At 39.5% G+C, this 7,339-nt stretch overlaps 1 long non-coding RNA gene across 1 annotated transcript in view; it reads left to right on the top strand.

The window, feature by feature from the left end:
- The window catches only part of LOC138355138 (uncharacterized), a 7,149-nt gene extending 4,102 nt beyond the window's left edge, over nt 1–3,047 (top strand). The window contains exon 3 of the long non-coding RNA XR_011223855.1: nt 2,798–3,047. This is a non-coding gene — a long non-coding RNA (uncharacterized lncRNA). The remainder of the gene's footprint in view (nt 1–2,797) is intronic.
- The last annotated feature ends 4,292 nt before the right edge of the window (nt 3,048–7,339 follow it).

The following is a 7,339-nucleotide window of genomic DNA, read 5'->3' as shown; positions in this document are numbered from 1 at the left end:
TTGCCTCTGATTACTGCCCTCATTTTTCTATCAGTCAGAAAATTTTTCATCCATGTTAGAAGCTTACCTGTCACCCATCCAAAATTTTCTAGTTTCCAGAACAACCTCTTATGTGGAACTCTGTCGAAAGCCTTTTTTATGTCTAGATAGATGCAGTCGACCCAACTACCTTTTTCCTTTAAAATCTCTGTGGCTCAATCATAGAAACTGAGTAAATTCGATACACAGGATCTTCCAGATCGAAAACAATACTGTCTGTGTGATATTATATAATTTCTCTCCAGGTGTTCTACCCATTTAGTTTTTATTATTTTTTTTTTTTCAATCTTTTCACTGTTACACTTGTCAATGATTCAGGTCTATAACTGAGAGAGGTGGGGTCTTCCCTGTTGCCACTTTTGTAGATTGGAACTATGTTAGCCTTTTTCCACATGTTTGCTATGACTCCTGTACACAGGGATGCCTGAAAGATCAGGTGAAGTGGAAGGATGAGCTCAGATGCACATTCTCTCAGAACCCATGGTGAAACTCCATCTGGACCAACTGCTTTGTTCTTACTTAGCTACTTTAGCATATTTTCCACTTCATCTCTAGACACCTCTATACGCTCTATGATGTTCTCAGAAATTCTTATTGTGTCTGGTTCTCTTAAGATTTCATTTTGTATAAACACACTTTGGAACTTTTGGTTTAATGTTTCACACATTGCATTATCATTTTCTGTGAATCTGTTTCCTATTTTCAACCTCTGGATATTATCCTTTACCTGCAATTTGTTGTTTATGAATTTGTAGAATAGGCCCAGTTCTGTTTTATATTTATCCATTATCCCTTTTTAAAAATTTCTTTCTGCCTCTCCCCTTACTGCTGTATAGTTGTTTCTCGCATCTTTGTATCGCTGGTATGATTGGGGGTTTGGCTTCTTTCTATGTTGATACCTGCTTGATGGGGTTCTGCTCTTCTACTCCCCAAGCCCGGCCCGAAGCCAGGCTCGACTTGTGAGAGTTTGGTCCACCAGGCTGTTGCTTGGAGCGGCCCGCAGGGCCACATACCCACCACAGCCCGGCTGATCCGGAACTTCTCTTAGAAAACAGTCCAGTTTTCTCCTGAAGATGTCCACGGTTGTTCCGGCAATATTTCTTATAGTCGCTGGGAGGACGTTGAACAACCGCGGACCTCTGATGTTTATACAGTGCTCTCTGATTGTGCCTGTGGCACCTCTGCTCTTCACTGGTTCAATCTTGCATTTTTTTCCATATCGTTCACTCCAGTACGTTGTTATTTTACTGTGTAGATTTGGGACCTGGCCCTCCAGTATCTTCCATGTGTATATTATTTGGTATCTCTCTCGTCTCCTTTCTAGAGAGTACATTTGGAGAGCTTTGAGACGATCCCAATAATTTAGGTGTTTTATCTCGTCTATGCGTGCCGTATATGTTCTCTGTATTCCCTCTATTTCAGCAATCTCTCCTGCTCTGAAGGGGGAAGTGAATACTGAGCAGTACTCGAAACGGGACAACATAAGTGACTTGAAGAGTACAACCATTGTGATGGGATCCCTGGATTTGAAAGTTCTCATAATCCATCCGATCATTTTTCTGGCTGACGCAATATTTGCTTGGTTATGCTCCCTAAACATTAGATCGTCGGACATCATTATTCCCAAATCCTTGACATGCTGTTTTTCTACTATGGGAAGATTCGATTGTGTTTTGTACCCTGTATTATGTTTCAGATCCTCATTTTTGCCATACCTGAAATTTATCACTGTTAAACATCATGTTATTTTCTGCTGCCCAATCGAAAACTTTGTTGACATCTGCTTGTAGTTTTTCAGTGTCTTTCATTCCATTTTTGTGTCTTTTGGTCTGTGGCCCTCTCTTAATTTCTGTTGAACCAATCCTGTTTTCTGGCCCTGCATCTCTGTTTTGGTATGAATGTTTGTGTGCCTTCATTGTATATTTTGCAAAATTTGGCATACATTTAATTTACTTCCCTGTCTAGCAACAAGTCTGCCTAATTACTTATTAAAAAAAATTTGAAGTTCCCCATAGTGACCTCTCTCTCTTGAAATCAAGTTTATCAACTGTTTCAATGTCCCCATTTTCTGTGTGTGTGTGTTTGGAGGCTAAGCTTGCTGATACCATGTGTGTGTGTGTTTGGAGGCTAAGCTTGCTGATACCATGTGTGTGTGTGTGTGTTTGGAGGCTAAGCTTGCTGATACCATGTGTGTGTGTGTGTTTGGAGGCTAAGCTTGCTGATACCATGTGTGTGTGTGTGTGTGTGTGTTTGGAGGCTAAGCTTGCTGATACCGTTTGTGTGTGTGTGTGTGTGTGTTTAGAGGCTAAGCTTGCTGATACCATGTGTGTATTTGGAGGCTAAGCTTGCTGATACCATGTGTGTGTGTGTTTGGAGGCTAAGCTTGCTGATACCATGTGTGTGTGTGTGTGTTTGGAGGCTAAGTTTGCTAACACCGTGTGTGTACTCACCTGTTTAAATAATAATAGGGGTGTGTACCACCTCTGGTGCAATTGTAGGGACCCACAGCCTTGAAGAAAATAAAGAGTATTCAGAGAAGACCTTGTGGATTCTCACTGAACACTAATCTTTTCTTCTCCTACCACCCCTCTTATTTTGTTTTATGCTGTATTCTATTATATATCATATAAATACATAGCCAAATGGCAATATTTATTATGTCTATACAAAAAGAAGACATCCACTTTATTTTTTTTCTCTCCTTTGTTTCTATGTGGATTTTGTTGTGACTAATGATTCTCCTCCTTCCCATCAACAGGTCTTCCTCACTGGGCTTGCTCGGCTTTTGTGTTACTGTGAGGGTGCCATCATCGTTTACCCTTCAAGACTGACTCATGCTGGCATTGCATTTGTGGACTTCCCTTCACAGTAAACAGTCCTTCTCCATATGGTGATTGTCCAGGGCAAGCAGGGTGTGACTGCCATCTTGGAGAAGCAGGGTCTTTTAATATGAAGAATCTTCCGTCTTCTCTACTTACGCCAGCTTGTGCCGGCCTTGCATTCTTGTTACTTCATGGCCCTTGGGCCTTTTTTATTTATTTTACATAATAAATTTTTTTATTAATACCCGTGTTTCACAAGAGATCCTTAACATTTTAAGCACCAATTGTATTGACTAATGTACGTCTTGTAATCTTTAAGACATAAATAGACAAGACATAGATAAATGAGTGAATAATACTGAGTGACTAGGTTAGGGCGAGGAACATAGTACAGTGTCTGGCTTTGGAAGAATGCCTACTGTTTTAGAAACCTTATTGCCATGATCATAATCGTATGGGTTAAAAAGCATTTGTTGTCACTCCTACACTGTTGGCTTGTTGAGCTTGAAACCTTTGCTCCTTGTTCGTGTTACATCTGACCTTTTGAAGAAATTGTATGAATCAATATCCTCCAAATTGTTCAGTATTTTAAAGGTTTCGCTCTATTACTCTCTCATTTGCATATATCTAAGCATATAGATTTAGATTAGATTTTTTATTCAGGTAAAGGTACATACATTGCAGATGAGTTACAAAGGGAAAGACATTGACTAGAGTTCACTAGCTCTATTGGAAGAGAAACGTCTGCAAGACAAGTGTGGGCAAAAATTAAGGTAGCAGCGGCTCACAACGACCCCCAACGGCTTCATTTTGTATCTTCTCCAACTTGCCCATCCTACCTTTACCAAAACAAGAAATGACAGGTGCAGCATAATCAATAAGAAATCTTACAGTACTCAAGTACATCATTCGTAGCACTTGGACTCCCACTCCTTTCCACAGCATGCCAAGGCCTTCAGAGGTTGTAATCTCTTCCGACATTGACTCAACAGTCTGTTCATCTCAGTTTCCAAACTCTCATAGGTATATCCAACATATATGCCTAAATATTTATATATATTAACTCTATATTTTTACCGTTTATTTCCAATATAATGGGCCTCCGACTTCTACATTCAAACTTTAGTTTTGTCTTCATTAACCACTAGTCCCATGTGGTGACACTGGTTTCCGAAATTGTCCAACACTGTTTGAATCTTTGAAATATCTTTGCCCTGAAACAAAATATCATCAGCATATATGATTGGAGTTACCCAATTTGAGTATTTCTCAGATGCTATCTTATTCATTAGTACATAAAACAGGGTGAGACTCAACACTCCTCCCTGAGGTGTGCAGAGTTCTTGACCTTGATACCTTGAACCATACAACCTTGATACCACACCTGAGCCTTCCTTTCCTGAAGATAATCCCTTATCCAGCGCAATAATCTCCCTTCAACACCAAGACCAGCTAATTCATATAAAATAACCTCTTTGTTGGCTTTATCAAAAGCTCCTTATAAATCAATAAAAATTCTATAATAATCATTACCATTAGCTAGACATTTAATAATACAGTCAGAGGTACTTTTTCCTCTGAGGAACCCGAAAAATTATTAGACAGCTGATCACCTATTATATACAAAAGTTTATTTAAAATGATCGTCTCCATCATTTTACAAAAACACGAGGTTAAAGACACAGGTCTGTACTCTCCATTGGCTTTAGGGATAAGGATGATCATAGTTCTTTTTCATTTACTGGGAATTCTGCCCTCTTTATAACTAATATTAAAGAGGTCTAACAGCGGGCTTTTCGTCATAATGGCAAGTTCATTAAGTATTTCATAAGTTACTCCATCCTCCCCAGGGGCGGTAGATTTCCCAACTTTAATCGCCGTTATTAGTTCTTCTCTGGTAATACCTGTGCAAGTGACATCACCACTGTTACCTGCTGTAAGTATAAAATCCTTTCTTAGATCTTTCCAAGAATCAAACGACTCTCTCGTTACAGCGGGTAATTAAATGAACTAAGTTTGGCAGCTTCCGCCCATTTATTGACGAGACCTTTTGCAATTCCTTACGGGTCAGGATGTGCAACAAAATTATGCTTTTTACCCCTTATTTCATTTATGTCTTGGCAGATTTCCTTCAAGTTTGTTACTCCTAACTTTCTCTGCAAACTCCTGCCAATACTTGCTCCAAATTTCCTTTCTCTTCTCCGCACACTTTTATGGGGGGATGCTTTTCTATACCAGATGTTTTCCGGTTCAATGTTGCATTAAATACATCTACCTCCTTAATTAAATCTTAATAAAATGCTTCTGCCGAAACTGGCTTATAAGTATCATACCAAGACTTAATATGACCAACAAGACCCCTTAATTCTCCCTTATTAAACTTTAAGCTTTTCCTCTGAAGGCAGGCATGCTTTTTATCTAGTTTAAGCTGTATTTGTAATGCAAAATCTCTTAGCATTTCATCCAGAGTAAGACAATTCTCCTCTATGCCCTCAGCATTTATCAAACAAGCATAATCTAATCTCCCTCCCCTCAGATGAGTAGGAGAGGGCTCGCCCAGCAGTTGAACATCTTCATGTTCAACATGTTCATCTTCATGTTCAAATTGTTACCATCCCTATCCCCAGTTTCCTGGAGTGCTGCTATGTTAATATTCTCTCTAAGAGTATAATAGTGTACATCCACCGCTCTAGTTTTTAATCCATTAACGTTCCAAGATAATATTATCAATCTACTTTCATCCATGAATTCCGTAATATTTTTTCTTTCTCCTCACTTGCACAACTACTACTAACATCGAAGGTAATAGTATTCATATCTATTTTCTTTGTTATTTCTGTATACCTTTTTACTTTAACGAAGGTACCCCCCAGGTGTATGGAGGAATGATCTTTTCCAGGTATATTTTGAAAATCAGCATCGTTTTGCCACGTACCGCTTCGGTGGGTAGGCGGTTCCATGAGTTAATAACTCTGTGGGTGAAAAAGTATCTCCTGTAACTGGTAACTGGCTATTCAGACGAAGGACTTCGGGTAGATGTAGTTTACATGGACCTGAACAACGGTCGTAGTCTGCTGTCTGCTCTGTGTCGAGGCTGTAGCGTCTTGGGTCGATTAGAACTGTACACGCCGAGTGCTACATTCTTGACTGGAGATTGTACTGTGTGCTATTCGATTGATTGATGAAGATTAAGCCACCCAAGAGGTGACACGGGCATGAATACCCCGTAAGTGGTGGCCCTTTTGAGCCATTACCAATATCAAGAGCTGATACTGGAGATCTGTGGAGGTGCGACTGCACCCTGCGTGACGGGAGATGTCTCCCGTGTGGTGTGTGCTATTCTGATTTATTTATAAAGATTAAGCCACCCAAGAGGTGGCACGGGCATGAATAGCCCGTAATGTGCTATTCTCAAGTCGCTTGCTTATGTACGGTGACGACACCTCACAGTAAGATATAGAAGGGTGGAAAACCGTTACCTGTAAATAGGGATAGGATTAATGCTTGTGTAATTAGTTATGCCATTATGATGATGAGATAATGGAGTATAAGGATTAGTCGATCACTACATCACCTTCAACTATTACTAGGGGAACTATTCCATGGTCCAGCGATTTTCTGAAAAGGAGTTTCACTGGCAAGCATAGTGAATTAAGAGCATAAGAATAAAGGTAACTGCAGAAGGCCTATTGGCCCATACGAGGCAGCTCCTATCTATAACCACCCAAACCCACTCATATACATGTCCAACCCACGCTTGAAACAATCGAGGGACCCCACCTCCACCACGTTACGCGGTAATTGGTTCCACAAATCAACAACCCTGTTGCCAAACCAGTATTTACCCAAGTCTTTCCTAAATCTAAACTTATCCAATTTATACCCATTGTTTTGTGTTCTGTCATGTGTTGATACTTTTAATACCCTACTAATATCCCCTTTGTTATGTCCATTCATCCACTTGTAAACCTCTATCATATCACCCCTAATTAACTCTTCGCTTTTCCAGTGAATGCAATTTAAGCTTTGTTAATCTTTCTTCATATAAAAGATTTCTATTTTATGGAATTAACTTAGTCACCCTACTCTAGACACGTTCAAGTGAATTTATATTCATTCTATAATATGGCGACCAAAACTGAACTGCATAATGTAAATGGGGCCTAACCAGAGCAAGATATAGCTGAAGAACCACACCAGGTGTCTTGTTACTAACACTTCGAATAATAAATCCCAGTGTCCTATTTGCCTTATTACGAGCATTCATGCATTGATCCTTTTGTTTTAAATTCTTACTAATCATAACTCCCAGATCCCTTTCACAATCCGACTTCGCAATCTCAACACTATCTAGCTCATATCTTGTAACTATCATCATTACCTAGTCTCAAAACTTTACATTTATCAGCATTAAACTGCATCTGTCAATCTTTTGACCATTTCAAAACCCTATTTAGATCAACTTGAAGTGATAGTGA

Source organism: Procambarus clarkii, chromosome 6, assembly GCF_040958095.1.
Source record: "Procambarus clarkii isolate CNS0578487 chromosome 6, FALCON_Pclarkii_2.0, whole genome shotgun sequence".
In the NCBI taxonomy this organism is placed as follows: Eukaryota; Metazoa; Arthropoda; class Malacostraca; order Decapoda; family Cambaridae; genus Procambarus; species Procambarus clarkii.
The sequence above is the reverse complement of the archived record's forward strand: the minus strand, read 5'-3'. Positions and strand labels throughout refer to the sequence as shown.